At 32.9% G+C, this 18,933-nt stretch overlaps 1 long non-coding RNA gene across 3 annotated transcripts; it reads right to left on the reverse strand.

The window, feature by feature from the left end:
- Positions 1–1,543: 1,543 nt before the first annotated feature.
- LOC134240770 (uncharacterized) lies at positions 1,544–6,705 on the reverse strand. 3 transcript variants are annotated; one of them, XR_009986517.1, is made up of 5 exons: positions 6,583–6,705; positions 4,453–4,537; positions 3,475–3,577; positions 2,740–2,890; positions 1,544–1,895 (listed from the first exon to the last, which is right to left on the reverse strand). It is a non-coding gene; the product is annotated as an uncharacterized LOC134240770 (long non-coding RNA). The 3 variants fall into 3 exon arrangements; XR_009986516.1 differs by lacking the exon at positions 6,583–6,705 and adding an exon at positions 6,068–6,165; XR_009986515.1 differs by lacking the exon at positions 6,583–6,705 and having other exon boundaries at positions 4,453–4,768.
- Positions 6,706–18,933: the final 12,228 nt, after the last annotated feature.

The raw sequence follows: 18,933 nt of genomic DNA on the forward strand, positions 1-18,933 counted from the left end.
ACAATTGCCAACAATTTTGGCTATAAATTAAAAGATTTCTGTAAAAATAACGATTTGTATATTGTAAATAGTAGATTCGGTACCGACAAAAACAAAAGGTTTGTTACTTGTAAAAGCAGTAGAACTGTGGATTATTTTATTGCCAGACTGGTTTAAACAATTTTTAACTTTTACAACATTTTGAAGAACACAAGTTCTGTGATCTTTTTTTCCGATGTACATAATCCACTGTCTTTTTCTATGTCCACCTGTCCAATCTCTAAAAAAAAAACGTCATGCGTGAAAACCAACCAGGTGTAAAGTTATGGTGCCCCGATAGGGAAGCCGAGTTCTGTAATAACATTGATATTTCAGCTCTGAAGTCAATTGAGTGTAACCTTATCGAAATGAATAATAATGATATTTCAAGCACTGATATTATCGCAAATCTTGCTTCAAAGTATACACTTGGACTGATATACTGATGCGTTGAGTGACAACACTGATGAATCTGACTGAAATACAATTGCGAAATCCAACAAAGAATGTGATTAGTGCTTTTCTATAGGCCCACCCACTTTCTCATGGAAACAGCTGTAAGCAAGTGGCAGGCCTCTACTTACTAAGCGAAGTATATATTGGACTTACCGGGTATGTAATACCTTATTAAATTATTGTGAGTGTGGGTAACCTGTATAATGATCTTGATTTCTTCAAGTAAAATCCGATTTAGGACTAGCAGAAGGCGACTTAAAAATGATACACGGTACACCCGGGGCATTTTTTTTGCGATTGAATAACAGGGCCGTTTTAACGTATTTTCTTCAGTACATCAATGAAAGTAAACGTACTTAAATTTGAAAAATGTCACTGGGTGAAAAAAGTGGTTTCCCATCATGGGAAACTTTATGGAAACCACATGGAAACCTCAAGTTTACATCATGTTTCCCAGTGGTTTCCGTAGCGGATGCTAGGTTATTCCGCCAAGTTTCCGTGACACGGAAACCCCCTACGCTCCGATTCCATAAGGTATCCCGAACCACGGAAACCTCTGTAAACCTGAAGTTTCCCGAACATCCATGTAGTTTCCCGTAATGGGAAACCTGAAGATTCCACTGGTTTCCAGAATCAGGAAACTTGATGGAATCGGAGCGTAGGGGGTTTCCGTGGAATGGAAACTTGGTGGAATCTTTAGGTTTCCTTTTACGGGAAACTACATGGAAGCTCGGGAAACCTCACGATTCCTAAAGTTTCCATGACTCAGGAAACCATATGGAATCGGAGCGTAGTGGTTTCCGTGGAATGGAAACTTGATGAATCTTTAGGTTTCCTTATACGGGAAACTACATGGAAGCTCGGGAAACCTCACGATTCCTGAAGTTTCCTCGACTCAGGAAACCATATGGAATATGAGCGTAGTGGTTTCCGTGGAATGGAAACTTGATGGAATCTTAAGGTTTTCTTTTATGGGAAACTACATGGAAGCTCGTGAAACCTTATGATTCCTACAGTTTCCTTGACTCAGGAAACTATATGGAACTTGTGTAACACTTCCTGTGTGGCGGAAACTTGGTGGAATTATCTGGAGTCCCATTCCTGGTGGAAATTACTGGGAAACTTCAAGATTCCCTAACTTTTCTAAAGGAAGCAATGTGAAATAATGTGTATTCTTTTAAAAATCTATCAAAAAAATTTATTACATGTAAAAGAAAAAAGCATTACCATTTTATATGTTTAATAATTCATTTGATGTACAAAAACTGTAACTGAATTTTTCAATGATATCAAAATATTAAATAAATCCATATATCTTAGATAAACAATGGAACAGTCTTTCACATTTAAGTCCATTCATAAGGGTCATTAAGTACTTCTTTCAACATCAGTTTCCTGGTTTTCTTCACATCACCTTTGATCTGCAATATTCATACAAAATTATTATATGATGTCAGAATTATAATACTTGAATATAACTTAGAAATCTGAAAGATCAGTCAATGTCCTTTAATATACCAATATCAATAATTACTTTCCATGACCATGATACATATGATTTCAGCTTTTAATGTATCTCTTTAATATTTAATGCTTTATGATAAGTGAAAAAAAAATAACATAAGGCCAAGCTTAAAAAATTCTTTGTTTGCAGTTGCCGACCTATAATTTTTAGTCTGAGGAGTTGGTAGGCAATTTTTTTTTTTTTTTTTGAAAAAAAAATATTTCCAGATCTTTGTTAGATAACATAAAATAAAGTTTTTCATAGGCCTACTTTACATGAATAAGCTGCACTCTTGGTATGATTGATAAAGAAAAAAATTGAAAATGAAACAGTTTTAATATCCTGAAAAATTGGAGAGAAAAAAAATATTACAAAATGGCTAAAAAAAAGTTTGGGTCGGGTGCATTTTCAGTGGGTCGGTCGGCAACTGCAAACAAACAATATTTTATTTTAGGCCTAATATAAATAATGTTTTCAGCCTTATTATGTCATTGAGAATATATTACTACATGTATCTCATACTAAGAACCCTGCTTTAAGTTTGATTAGTTTGAGAAAAAACATACTCTTTATAATAACAAAAATATTTGGGAGAGATTTTTTTTTATTTTGATATTCGACCTAGAAATTGGTTGAAGATCATTGCAAACCCTCCACGGAGTCCACCCCATTGCACAAAAGCTAGATTACACCAGGCAGGGGAGAAATATACTCTGGACTACGATTTTAAATAAAGATATACAGTAGATCTTGATACTGACCTTTGACCTAGAAAATTGGTCCAAGGTCACTCTTCATCCACTATCCACAGGCTCTCTGTAGTTTAAGTTTGAGAGAGAAATATGCTCAGAACAAGTGATATCAGATGGAGTGATGGGTAGACACTGTCTTAGGGCATCCACAGAACAGGACCTAAAAATAATGCAATATATATGTATTACAGTATAGATACACATGTACTTGTATATTAATGACTTATCATATGCTGCATTGGACACATATGATTTTATCATGGTTTAAGTATACATGCATCTTATGAGTAATTTTATACCGGTATTGCATGTACGCTCAGTTTATTTAAGAAATAAATAACAAGTTTACAAACTTCAATGGGAGAGATACCACAAATGTATATATAAACAAGTAATTTAATTTTTTTTTTTACATATATTGTCCAACATTATTTACATCCATTCATCATGTTCATAAATTGGCTGATCAAAATTCAGTCAGTTTTAGATCTATATGATATACCATAAAGGATTTTCACATTTACAAAAGTTATTCCCCTTTGCAGGGTCGATCTGGGGTCAACCGGCTTAAGACGCCGTTTTCCGTCTTTAACCGTATCAACTTTGAGGGACAATATCTTAGAAATAAATCAGTATGAACATATTCAATATGATTTTCATGTTGCCCCCATACTCTGCCAATACAGATACAGATTGTAATTGTCCAATATTTTTGAAGATTGAAAATATTAACAAGTAACTTACAAAGGACAAAGTGGGAAAAATGAGCGATACGCCAACAATTGGAGAAAACTCTTAGGAATGTGAAATTCGTCTATTGGTGATGACAATTCCTGTTTTAATGTCACTCAAAAATTAAGAGACATTAAAAATTTAAGCCCTATTGTCATACACGCATGCTGTTTTTTCATCCATATAACCTTTTAGTATCATAAAATTTACCAAAATTTAATACTTCAAGTAATTTCATTGAATATCTTTAAAATAAAGGAAACTCTACAAACTTAGTGACTTGCAGAAATTATTCCTTGGAGAGAAAAAATCTATCATATTCCATATAAATATGTGCATAATGAGCCTTTTTTATTCATTTAGAACATATGGTATGTGCCTCATTTCCCCAAGAAATTTTCAAAGACAATGGACTATCTGTAAGCAGAAATCATTGCTGTTTACTTACATTGGAAAAATTTATGAAAATAATTAATTTCCCTTTTTTTGATTTTAAATAATTCTTAAAATAATTTAATCTATTAAAAATAATCTAACTGACTGTAAAATAACATTTTTCATAATCTTAATCTATGGGCAGATCACTCTAACTTCATAAAACTAACTGATGTTAAAGTAGAACTCTTTAGTGTGCAGTTTTTAGAGCTTCCTTTAAGTAATCAAAATACTGACCAGCAAGAAATCAGTTAATAAGCATTTCCTTTTTTTCATTCAAATTTTTGGAGAGATCTCAGAGTTTTTTCCTGTTCAATTCAGGTTCGAGACGACAAAGTTTTATTGAAGTGTATGTATTAGAGAACTGATTGTATGTCAATCATAGCAATACACACATAACATGGAGGGGGCAAATTGTTTCAGCCCTAGCTTTTACATAAAACTTCTTGTAGCTCACAGCTGATATACCACAGTTCAGTATTTAAATAAAATTTAGAACCTTTTTTTTCAGGCAATTGTCATATACATACGAATCATGAATGAATTACCACTTACCAAATGACCACATCCTGAATCATCATACATTTTCTATGATTTTATCTCACTGGTTTTCTTTTAAAGTCACACAGTTTTCTTCTCTCTGAAATGATAAATTATGTCCAGGTACTATTGCATTCTAATTTAAACTAATTATGTAATAGCATTAGCAACAACCGGGATGGAAGAAAAAATAACCAGAAGTCTCTGTCGAGATTGTAGCTCTACTGGTTTGTACTTATCAAAAACTGATGCACAGAATTATGTATCTTAGTATAGTCTACTTGTGTGCCAAGTTATATTGAAATCAGACTAAAATTTAAGGAGGAGTAGTGTTTGCAGACAGACGGACGCTTTACTATCGCATAAGCTCTACTGGTCAGAGACCAACAAAACAAGATGCGCTTGTGAAACACAGCAACAAAGTTCGAAAAAGCAATTTTTTAGCATACAGGTCACAGTCAAGATCACTGACACATAATCATTGTCCTTGTTACCATTTGAAAGCACTTCATTAGTGGAGTATGCATACTAAAGTAAATATGAAGCCACTATCTCGTATAGTTCTAAAGTTATGGTGAAGGTTTAAGTTGACAACAGACACTCAGACAGCCACACAGATATACAGTTATGGCAAAAGTTTGACCATTATAACTTGGTATACACACAGCCACTTCGAGGTATCAAGGGTAAAATTCACAGCACAGTGGGACTGCATTTTGACTTCAAGGGATCAAGGGTTTCGAGAGATCAGGAGTTCGAGAAATCAAGAGCAAATCTGCCTAGTTATATAGTGGAAAAAATCGGGACAAGAGACTCAATTCAAGCGATCAAGAACTTCCGAGAAATCGAAGTTCAAGCCATCAAGAGTTACCTGTATATACAGATATAAGAAGCATGTTATTATTTGCAATTTTGACCTAATGACAGCTAAATCTGTTCAGTAAGACAATACCGTGTACATGTATGTAAGTAGTTTTATTGTGCATGATTATTTACTTATTTTCTTGATCTTCTCAACTTGAAGTGTTCTGTAATTTATTACCAAGTTTGTAATAAACATAATGAAACATACCCTTTTCCACATCACATCCTGTATCAGACCTTCGACCAATATCAGCCCTAGGGTCTCTGTCCCTCTGGCTGAAATTGGTGTCTCGGGCTAGGATGCGATATGGAAAGGAGTATGTATTATTCGCTATAGTATACATTGACCTACTCAGGTCAATAATTGTGAAAAAACTGATAATTCAAGCTGATGATTCATTTGCATTTCATGACATACTATCAATATTAATTCACTATTAGGATTTTCTTTTTTTACATCTTCATCTCAACAGGTTAGACATTACAAAAAAAAAATCTTTTGAGCAGTAAACTATTTCAATAAACAATAAAACAAACCTAATCTCTTCAGAAAAGAGGACAGGCTTTCACCTACATTCACTTTTTTATGTATATTTTCCCTCCATATCATCGTCATGCATATGATTAAGGGTTATGCTATTCGCTACAATCTGTTCTGATGAGGATATCCTTCATGAATAATCGGATAAGCTGAGATTGAAGACACTTTTTGTAAAAATATCGATGCTTTTATCAAAGTTTTGAACCAAAAATATTTAATTTATACCTTGCCATAAGTCGTAAGTTCCAAAAAAAACAAGAGTTGGCTCCCAAAAGTCAGAAAACACATGTGGTATTCAAACCGGATGTTCTACAGTCTGAATTTAATTACGAAACCATGTTCGGTGTAACTATTATCATCCGGATAATTTGAGCGGGGTTTAAAATATTTTTTTTAAATTCCGAAAAGTAATCATTTATATATAGAGAGAGAACATACACATGGAGCATGCATTTTAATAAACATGATAAAAGGCGAAACGTTGAAAATTTACAACATACAGCATGTACATGCACGGTGCCTTCATAATATAAGTTATGCTATATCAACGTCTCAGATTTCTCTCTCTCCTCTCTCTCTCTCTCTCTCTCTTTCTGCAATATATACACTTAACAATTTAAAACTTAGGTATCCAACTTTTCAAAATGGCGTCAGGACAAAAGTTGCCTCCGATAGTGAAGATTTGTTGTTGCCAAATATTACAACTATTTACCGTAAAAAGTTAACAAAAATATACGTACACTAATCCTTCATCGTTGGCCATTGCATTTATCACAGTCTTAAAGACACTGGGTGGTGAAACCATCTTAACTTTTCACATTTACCAGCTGCTTACACCTTCTTCTTCGTCCTTCTCGATCCTCAAAAATGGCGCCTCGGGAAATTGACCAATGAAATAAAGCGCCTACAGAGCGATGCAGGATGGGAAATATAATCTGTTTACATTCACTATGATTAAGTGTGATTATGAGATCTTATATTAGAATTTAATTAAGTTTTCCCCTTTTCATGGAATAAAAAGAGGGGCTCCTAAATATTTTTGCCGATATGATGTGTAGGCCTAGTATATTTAGAAAAAAAGCGGTTAAATACATGAGGCAAGAGCAGAAAAAAAAATTGTTTCTTGTTTGACACCTCAACTTATTTGCCTTCGGGATATGGGTTTCGGGGCTTGGTTGTTGGTAGTGGCCGTCCTTGCTGAAAGTAACCCCCCCCACACACACACACACACAGACACACACCTCTCCCCGCTTCTTTTAACTGTTACATGTATGATTATGAATTTATAATGTCACACCAAAAGATGTTAAATTTTTAAAAGCACATTTTTTTTGGTGAACTTTCCACAGGAATCCTAAAAGGCATGAAAATAAGCTACAATTATAATATGATTATCAAGAACAGTTTTTTATTTCAATAGTGATGATTGAAAAGTTCGGTGTTTAATTCATTGCTAATAAATTGTTCTGTTTTTTTTTTGGGGGGGGGGGATTAAATTACTAATCGAACTCCCTCCTTTTCGGGGTTTAATTAGATTTTGAGCCTGCTATCAATATTACTGGTGGACCTGCTAGACTTTTCTCTAATTGCTACATGTACATTGTACTTTAACATGTTTAAACTCCTTGGCCTTTAGCTAAAAAAGTTTCCCACATCATTTTAACACGTAAAATTGTTAAATGAATCAGAATGTTGAAAACCTTTTTCTTAGGAGAGTTATATCTCTAGCTGGAACAAAACTAACATCTCATCAAAGGCAGGAAATATAACAGTATTTTAATTCAATATTTTAGTCGTGATTGGTATAAGTGAAGTCATGGGAAAGATTATGTCGAAATTCATCTATACTCGTTGATGTGCAGGGCTGTACTTATGCATACAGCTTTAGCTGGTCCCGCCCTGTATTTCTTTTAATGTTTTTTTTTTCGTTAAGAAATCTGGTAAGGTATGCTAGTAAAAATAAAATCCCGGTTAGTTTATTACTCTTTCGGAAATTACTTTCCTACAGGCCTGAAGATCGAGTCTATTAGTCACGCAAGGTTTTTTTTTTATAAAAAGAGTAGCATGTCGGCGAATAAAAATAAAGTAGTGTACACCATAGATAAAGAAATGTTTGTTTGAGTATTGACAAATTAAACTTCATACCTTTATAGAATGAAATCAACAAAAACTGCACAAAAATACAATCGTGACAATTATACAATGAATTAATTATACAATTAATTCTTTTAATAGATTGCCTTAGCATGCACTACTTTAAAAGCCATTGTTCTTATGGAAAACAAAATCATGCAAAATATTATAGACTTTTCTTTATCTAGAGCAATGGCCTTTGGAGAAAAAAAAAATGGCTGAAAATTTTTTAGTTTGTTAAATATAATGTATGTGCATTTAGGACCCTACATTGTAATTTCATGCGAAAAGTGCAGGCGTTTACTACACGGGGATCTGCGTACATATTTAAACAAAAAAGGGGGGAAAACGTTTTATGTGATGAATTATATTATAAACATTTATCCAATAAATGTCTTTGTAGTACGTTAGATTACAAATTTCACACAAAAACCCATCAACAATATTAAATACAGTTTTGATTTCACATTGATCTATTAACGTCATTCTGATTTAATATAATTATACACGACGAGAATTAAGATCTATTCAATACCTATAGAAAATTATTTAATTTCTAAAGAGGAGAGTTTTATTTTAAATCAGTAATGAAAATTGAAATAAAAATTCTAAATAGTTTGTTCTTTCATTGAACTTCTTAAATGTAGGTTATTTTATAAATATGTTCTCTTGTATAACTTTATTTATGGAATATACAATTTTTTAAATGATAAAAGAAATTCGAATCATCATCTTAATTTAAGAGAATTTTCGGTCGGAGACTGTGTGTGTACATGCTCGACAACAGCCCATTGTTCCCTTTAGGTACAAAACCGTCTCAATTCACATAGAATATACAAAAAATACACAGTGACAGGTGTCTTCGCGGCACGTGTCTCCACCTGATATGGCACGTGAGGACAGGTGTCCCTAATTACACAGGCCGATCATAGTGACTTTTTCAAAAGCGTTTTTTTTTGGGGGGGGGGGGAGGGGCTTCTCAAGAAAAAAAATAAAAAGCAACCCACCCACCCCAATAATAAAAACAATGATTTAATAAATTAAAAAAGACAATATTCACTATTAATAGTAAAATACTAGTATGATAATACTCAGCCCCAAGCCAATTCGATGAATGATTCTTATCTGACCAGTTTATATTGATATATTAATTCATATTAAAACAAAATCTTTATCAATTTCTAAACTTGTATTTAAAAACTTGAAACACTAAAAATGTAATTTTGACAAACCAATTGAAGTATTTTTTTCCTGACCAATTACCCCGGTATATAAGAAATGCCAACCTCTGGTATCTAACACAAATGCCTGGTAAGGTACCTTGATGTCTTGTGAATACATGTAATTATGTAAAAATAATTCTTCAATGTCAATTGCAAAATATTGGAAAAAAATTAATTATTTTATTGAGGAACGTCTCACCTGTCCTTAATCAGTAATCGTAACTTGACATATTTCTTTATTTACTTTTTAATCGATCTTTTTAGTAAACCTTTTCTGTAAATAATTTCATTAAATGTACCCTTCCTTAGCTCTTCCATTTTTTTCAAAGGAACATTCATCATAGACAGCTTCAAGATTTCTACATAACTGCATGCACTTACTTTTTCCTATTCCACTTCACGCATTCTATACGAGTTTACCAAAACTTATGTGATAAATCAAATTCAAAATTAAATTAAATTAAATAAAATTCAGTTAAATAAAATTAAATTAAAATTGAATTGCGTTCACGGTGCTGAAATATTAAATTAATCACACAGAAATACATATCTAGTTATTTTAACTGTTTGAAGTTAATTATTTTGATACAGCATGTAAACACTTTTGAAATATTTCTATAATTGGTAAAAATATGGTAACATAATTAAATATTTAACTTTTTGTAAAATAAAAGGTAGGTTGGTTAGTATTGAGATATACTTTCAAAGTTTCCCTGCCTGGGAAACATGGGGAAAACTACACATTGGTGGCTTCCATGTCGGCAATCTGTATGGAAACCACTAAGGCATGTTTACATGGTTTCCTATCTTGGGAAACTTACGGGAAACCACAGGTTGGTTGTTTCCATATCGGGAATCTATATGGAAACCACCGGGGCATGTTTCCATGGTTTCCTATCTTGGGAAACTTACGGGAAACCACAGGTTGATTGTTTCCATGTCGGGAATCTATGTGGAAACCACCGGGGTATGTTTCCATGGTTTCCTATCTTGGGAAACTTACGGGAAACCACAGGTTGATTGTTTCCATGTCGGGAATCTATGTGGAAACCACTATGTGGTTTCCATAAAATGGAAATTATATGGAAACTATTGATGTCACGATTCCCATATGTTTCCATCGGGTTTCCAAATTTGGGAAACCTGGCTTTTCATCCTGTGTGTATTAGTGATATTAATCATTTTATAGTGAACATATAAATAATATATTCGCCATTACTGTAAAAAGTGCACTGCATGAAAAAAAAAAAAAACACACAAGGATTTCGACTTTTTTCTGATCGCATGTTTTGATATTGCCATGACGACCATTAACATAACAGTAGCACACACACATTTGCAACATGGTATTTTTGACAGTCGTTACAACAAAACAGTAAACTTTTAAATAAATCCATTGGTTTACAACATATGAGTATATATATTTTCATCAGGTGCTCCAGTATTAGCTGGGTATGCTTTCTACGTAAGTAAGCGGTGCAACACCGAAAATGAAAAATGCCGTGAATAGAAAATCGTCAGAATTACATGTACAATAAAATGAAAATAGGTGTGTCATCGAACGCTATAAACATGTACAGTCTGTGAAAGGAATATATTACGTGCTAAAAAAGTGATTTTATGGTTTGTTTGTTTGTGTTTTTTGTTCAAAAAGTCACCATCCGTTTTCGACAATCACAAGGTCGTTGGACGCTTTCCAACTTAAATAGGCAAAGGATACTGAACGAGATTGGGCGGGTCCTAATCAACCAATTAAAATGCTTGTTTTATAGAATGAAACCCGTGATTCAAATTGTTCAATTGTCAAATCCAATAGTGTCAACACTCAAGGCAACGCTATTTCGGCCGCAGTGTAATTAATACTTTCAGGCGAGATTTGCGATAATAAGGTAGAAAAAGATATATGTAATATTTTTATTAGATCAGCCCAAGAAACAATTGGAATTCCTTCAACAGGTCAATATTCAAAAAGAAAAAAAAATAAAACAAACCTTTGGTTTAAGGTTTCGTCAAAGTGCAAAACATGCAAAATGATATAGAATACAGTTTTTTCACAAACCATTCTACTAAGAACTCTGAAACTATTAAATCAATAAGATTATTTAAAGCTTTTTCAAACTGTATGTAGTATCTATCGATGTTGGTAATCCGGAAATATCATTATGTTTACATGTTTGGTTTTACTATTAGATTTATGTGGACCGGAAGTAATGTAATAAAAATGAGTCCGTGCATTGGAACCATGTGGTTGTTCTTTATCAGCCAGAAAAAATTGGCCATCCACTGAGAGGCCAACATTACACTGTATACTTACTTATACGTGAAATTTAGAGAAATAAAGAAAATACATTGATATATGCACAAAATAAGGCATTAATTTTGGAAAAAAATACTGAAACTTGCATTTATTTCGTAGAAGGCTCTCATATATGCCATAAGATAAATTGGCCCTTTTTTTAGGTTAAGTAGGGTGAGTTTTTCGTGTAAAATGTCTGACAGCGAGGTAGACTGTAAAAATAAACATCAACCCTTATTTAAAAGTCACACCATTTTGAGAAGAATTTGAAACGGGGTTATCAGCGTATTTAGGTAATCAGAGGAAGAATGACGTGTCAAGTGAGCTAAATCCTGACTCTCTATTGCTTAAAGAAAAGGCAAATTAAACTGATCATGTTTTCACGACGAAATTCTTTTTAGATTCCCTCTGAAAACTCACCTCAAGTCCAATTAACATTCTAGCATGTTTTCAAAAGTGAAAGTAGAATAAATTCATCCGCAGATTCCCACCACACGCATTGATTTAAATTTCATTTAGATTAATTAAAACTTATAAAATATTGTTCACAGTATTAGAAAAACACAAATTTATAATGTAATTTTGCTTTCCACAAAGGTACGAAAAGGTTCAGATGAAAGCACTTCTGGTTACAGGTGTGGCGGTCAGCCGGGTGCCAGATAGCTTAGTTGGTAGAGCACCTGACCGGAGTTTCAGGGGGCCCGGGTTCGAATCCCGGTCTGGTCCGCTGCATTTTCTCCTCTCCCGTTGCATATGGTGCCGTGCCATGCCCTGGAATTGACAGGTGAAAGACCTGCCAGGGATGAGCCTGGGTTGGGTTCTTTAGAGGGCCAAAGACCTTTAGGGAGGGAGGAATGTGGCGGTCAGCCGGGTTCGATCGCCGGTGACCAGATAGCTCAGTTGGTAGAGCACCTGACCAGAGTTTCAGGGGGGCAGGGTTCGAATCCCGGTCTGGTCCGCTGCATTTTCTCCTCTCCCGTTACACAGGAAAAGAGGCTGATCTCTCATCTGATGTAAACTTTGCAGATTTCCAGTGGAAGAATGTCAGTACAAGGTAGTGGCTTGTTTTCTTATCTTACATTTAGTAAATTGAAGTATTTAAACTGTGTTCGTCGGAAATCAAAAGTGTATATTTTCTAAGATCATGGTTTATAATGTTGACCGCTCCTAGTCAACACATGAGTGTTTTGTGTAATAATACTCATCTATTTTTTTATGTTTTCGTATTTTAAAATGCATATAAAGGTATGCAATGTGTACACAAATTAAAGATATTGAATATTAAATTTTATTTGTCAATTATTGAACAAATTTGTATGGAATATAGGAAGGAAACGTAAATGTTTGCATGCTGTAAGCATGGGGAGTAAGAAGAAAACATCGCGCGTATTTGGTAAAGGAAAAGGTATTCACCAGAAGTATAGGAAGGAAAAACACCTTGGAAGACCAAAGTATGTTTTGATTAAACCTTATAAGACAACTGGACGAAATCTTAAAATCAGAATTCATTTAAGTTATGGACAAAACTTTCAGTTGCTACTTGCCAAAATCTTTCAGGTGCAACTCGTCAAAAGTGTTCATATACCCGGTATTTCAAAAGTAATAAGTAACAACCACATCATAAGATTTCAAATAAAGAAAGTAAAAAAATGTTTGTCCTGATGGATACCGTCTTGTCAACCTAACAAGCTTGCAAAATCATGTGAATGAAATTGCATTACAAGCATGTCTGTGTAGTGATGCTATTGCCTATAGATCAAATGGTGAGGCACCAATAAATGTTCTGACAGAGAACAGAAGCCTTGGCCTAGCAAGTGCATTTGCTGTGCAGTGCAATGGATGTAAAAAAAAAACAGTTTAAGTTTGAAACAAGTCCTCGCATTCCAGGTTCACAGAGGTACAGTGTATATACAGCATTATGAAATTTAGAAAGGTTTAAAGAGAACCCTCAATGCCAAGAAAAATCATCTTATTTTAAAGTTTTACCTTTTGAAGCTTGCTTTACCTCTGAAAAGATCTATAATTTCCTTTCCTTCACTAAGAATTGGTAACAAATAGTATTTTGCTACATCAGTACAGCCTCATTCAAGATTAGGAGGTCACGTAATGGGTCAATTCTGATGGAACTATAAAACCACCGTGGTATTTACGGTTGTTCAAGTAAAATAACACAATGATAAGGGATGTGAATACCAGTGCACAGGTTTACATCATGCATCCTTTAGACCAAATAAAAAAATAGCCTTGTTTCCTGCTACCCGACCTACCCTATTTTTTGCACCCGACCCTGAGGGTTTTTTTAGCTTTCGGGGAAAAATGGAAATTGCAGGGATTTTATGTCCCAAAAGTGAAAAGACATATACTCAAATTGTATTTCATGAAATATATATTTAAAATCTGGACTTTCATAAAATTCCACTCGAGTTGTGCATCAAAAGACATGGCATTTCAATTTAAAAGATATGTTGACCGAGCTATGACATGTTTAATTTGGTTTTGTAGTAGTTCATATCCCAAAAATACCGTTGGAAAAAATAAAACGAAAAAATAAAATAATTTTCCTACCTACCTACCCTTTTTTTCAGGTTGGTAGCTGGAAACAAGACTATTATTTTTTTGGGCCATACTTTTTGATGTGGCAGAAGAAAATAGGGTCTAAATATACTATATCATGCTCTAAGATCATTTAATATCATTATTCAAGCATTCACATTCAGTGCATATTCAAATTTTGAAACTTATTGAGATATAGATAGTTACACAATATTCACATGGATTATAAACGAACAGATTTCCTTAAAGTCCTCTTCTCAGAAATAGCACTGAAACATCTCGTTATGTGAAAACATCACAGTATGATACTAATTCATATTTGAAAGAAATCATGGACCTGGAGGTTTAAAAGTTGTGTTTTTTTAATTACATGGGAATATATAGGATATTTTAAAGAAAAATGAGAACATTAGGGTGCAACAAGAAAGCATATTGATATGTAATATTTCCCATATCATGCACATTTTCTGAATTCCTGTTTATTTTTATACAAATTATGAATACTTGATATGGGATGGGGATAATATCAGGGATAAAATAGTACATGCTTTTAATCATATTCTCCAGAATAGCAAGGCAACATATAACGGATAAACCATTCTGCTATTCATAATCCACATGTAGTGTAGATTGAATTTTGGGTAAAGCATATCCCTTAGAGAAAAAGCTAAGTTAGGACCATAACATGGTGTCAGAATTTGTCTTTAGATTTTGAGAAAACATTTTTAACAATCATATAATGAACAAGAGGAATCAGGTGAGCATTGAAGCTCTTGGGATTCTAGCTTTGTCAAAGATTAGCTGAGACAACTCTACATAGATCCATATGATAAGGGTTCTTTAAATGTGAATTTGTTGTTTAACTTCGGAATCCGTCTGTAGAATTTTTCACTCATATGGAGATGCCACCAATTGCCGGTGTAGGACTACAAATTTATACCTATACTTGACACTCAGGGCCATTGAGCTGTGAAGGATCTTTTTTGTGCCAAAACATTTTGCAAAACTAGACCTTCGTTTATACTGTCTTAAATGAAGGACTTGTCTCCATGTCATGCATTGGATTCGAGCCAGACACGTAAAGATCAGTTCCTTACTCTTCCACATCTCCAGAACTGATGCTCTATAACCACTGCGCGGCACAGGTTCTTTGTCAATCCATGTAAAAGGTCCTTTGTAGATAATAAACATGTACCACAAATTTATATTTATTCATACAATGAGTTCAGAAGAGTCATTTCTATAAGATGAAACTTTAGCAACGTTTACGCCAAATACATGGTTACATTTTACTTCGAACACGTGGCTCAGGTCAATGTATGATCAAGTCAATGGAGTGCAAAATTGAAAAAAATGTTCTTATGAACATAATACAAAGATAAGAAACTATGAAAGATGTCATGGGCGTTTTTAATTTTTTTTTAACTAGAAAAAAATACGCTTAATAAAATGTAGTTAGTGTCAAGTTCAGAACACCAGCGCTTCAAAGATAAGGACATCGAGCAGCATCTCTTATGCGTAAATTAATACCACGCGGAAAAAAAGTACTTCTACAGTACTACTTACAGCAATTAAGTTGTCTCAGCAATTGTTGAAAGAAAATCAAATATTACCGATGAAAAAAAAAATAGAATAGCTGGCTAAATTAGTATATTGGACTAATAGTTAATACTGTACAGAGGTAAGCTAAGGATAAAGTTTACACCTTTAAAGTCGCTTCATCCGAAACAGGCACATATTATTTTAAACAATAAAAGTATGTCATTACATAGATAATATATAAAAATTAATTATAAGATTGATTTAATAGTTTATTACAACAATCCTTACATGGAAAACATAGACCAAAAACCTTGTTGACAAACAGCAGTTCCTGACGGGAAGTTTAAGATCTGTTTTGAAGTCACCTTTGAAAAAATACTTTTATCGGTTATATCTAATCATGAAGAGAATTCAAACCCGGGTTTTTTTTCCATTAGTAGAATCCTAAGTCATGATATATCTTTTAAAAATTAAGAAATTAGCTGAATATAATCCATAGTAATTTTTATATTAATATGCATATTTACAGAATGAAGGAAAATCAGATATTTTTAAAGATTTTTTGTAAAGGGAGTTTAGTAACGAGGGCTAGAATATTGCCCGTGTACACTTTGTTGTGGAAAAAATGCTCGGGTTTGTTCTTCATGAGTTATACATGTTAGCGATAAATTTAATTTTTCGAAGGTGATTTCACGCAATGTAAACAAAGGATTATTTTTTGTGTGACATAACAAAAATTATTTTTTTTAACTTTTGAATTTTGATATCTTTAAAAAGAAAAAGACTTTGGGGATATAATTTGACAAAAGTTGAAATAATTTATGGACAATTATTTTTCAAGAAGAAAAACGAATATCTTTTTTTAGCGATTAGAATCGGACCAAGCGGCTTTAACATTTTGATATTTTTTTTTCAAAAGTGTTTACTTTATAAGCAACCTTTAATTTTCTTTTTATTGAATTGCAAAAAAAATTAAGAATTTAAGACCTGTTCTAATAAGTTTCTATTGCAAGCCAATCACAAATTTACTCTTTTTTATCTAAAAATACAATTTCTATTTTTCACAAATTTTGTAATTTTTTTCATTTATATGGAGAATGGGTCATATCAAAAAAATAATATTCTCAAGATAAGATTTTGCAGACCTAAATCCTTTTCATCTGATAAAATCGCCAAGTACCTTAGAACATAAAAGAGCAAAACTCAGTATCCATAGATGCCTGTACTTACCAATAGGGGTTCTCGGGGAATGGGCATCTACTCCATCTGAAAAAGACATTTTTATCAATAATATGTGATGATGCTGTAAACTATCAATCTATAACTGCACAAAGAGCTAAATTCTAACGTTTTATACATTCAATTTGATTGCATTGTGGAAATTGTTTCCTTTATTCTAAGTGCTAATTTTTTTGATTTATGTGAGCGTTGTCTTAAATGTCAACATGGCCATAGTCAAGGACGATTTATTCTGGAGTCTGTGTATACTCTTATTTACGATATTTGTTGACTTACACAACATTCGATGAGTTTTTATAACTTTATGAATTGTTTTAACAACTTTAGTTGAATTTTATCGATATTCATCTCAATTACGTTTCTTTACGGCAGTATTACTACGCGGTACATAAATAACGGATTGTATGGAGGCCTCAAATGAAATAATTTTAAAAATTCACCATTGGAATTATAAAAATTAAACGTTCTTTTTTCAAAATTTATCGATGTGTAAATTCATGCCTTTTTACTCACAAAGTTACACATCGATAAATTCTGAAAAAAAAAATAATGTTTTATCCTATAATGTTTCATAAGTATAAAAGTTATGTAACAAAAATAGATCCACACATATATGCCTATCTCAGGAAAACTGCGAACTATGAGAAAAAAAGTTAAATTGATCACAATGCTTAACTGACCTGCTTTGTTCTTAGTCTTCTTTAGACTCTCAAAAGTTTTCTCCCCCTCCCCCGATTTTTTTTCTGATCTTAAATAATTATGATCCAATATCACCATAAATAAACTCATCTTGCTTTACAGGAAAATGAATTTGTGAAAGATTTCTATCTCCTCATATTTATGTGAATTATACTGAATTTCAATCCCAATTCTGACGCTGTCATAAATGTATGTCCATAATATATATAAAAATAATTTGCTGACATCCTAATTCAATAAAACAATCAGTATAATATTTTTTTTTTGCCTGTTAACGTGCGATACCCTTGAAATTAATTGACACCTTCACTGTCACATTGATTGACCTTTCTGTCTCGTTGCTTGACAATGGTTTTCCTTGGGGTATCAATTTCAACTTTTATTCTCTAAAACTATGAAAACATGCACTACGTACAAAATGGTATAATTTTTTTTTCAAGACTTGTTGATATAAAACTCTAACATCATTTTTTTTTTCAATGTATGGTTTGAAATGAAGCCGTTTCGGAATGCCTGTCCTTACACATGCCTTTGTCAGTTGTCAGTTGTGTCACCACCTCACTAATGTAGGCCAGAGGAGGGGTCTCTATAAATATCATAATATTTAATTAATTAGACTTCTAACGAAAGTCTAAAAAAAGAGTATGGCTATTAAAATAATCCTCTGTACTAATTTTTTTCATATTCAGGAAATGGCACCATCAAGCATTCTCAGAAATTGCAAAATTTGCGTTGTTCTAAAACCAAATAAAATTTCTCTAGTACACTTTTTAAACCGAAAATTCAGTCAAGAAGAAAACTGGATTCACCCATTCTATAGTTTTTCCTAACCCCTGTAAAAATGTTTGAATTGGAACTCTTCAAAAGAAGGTCAAAATTGTATTGGGATATTTATCATTAATATGACTATCATAGACAGGCCCTGCTGTTCTTGGCTAAGTATTCAAGGGGTAAAAGCTTTGACCCCATCATAAACCCCACCTCACTCAATCCTTAATACCGGTATAATGACATTGTAATTAAGAAATTAAAAAAATTGAATCTCATGATTTAAATAAACATGAAACAATACAATAAAAGGAGCTTTCATGGTAGTTTCTACTGACCCAATTCAATTCTTTATTCGCTCAAAACCAGATCACTGGTACAAGAGTATACAATATATATACATATATACAAACAAAAAATGACAGTCAAGGGTCAATAAATAGATAGTATATAAAGAAACAAGAAATGAGTGAGAAAAACATGTAGTCATGTATAAATAAAACACACGGAGGATTCAAGAAGGACAGACAGTTTTAAGAATTTTCTTTATAAATTTTGATAATGATTTTTTTTATTTCTACATCATTACTACTCATTAGTTCATTGAATTTGAAAGTGTTAGGATTATAACAATATCT

This window comes from Saccostrea cucullata, unplaced genomic scaffold (genome assembly GCF_032062105.1).
Source record: "Saccostrea cucullata isolate Sc308-1 unplaced genomic scaffold, CSIRO_AGI_Scuc_v1 ctg2942, whole genome shotgun sequence".
Lineage (NCBI taxonomy): Eukaryota > Metazoa > Mollusca > Bivalvia > Ostreida > Ostreidae > Saccostrea > Saccostrea cuccullata.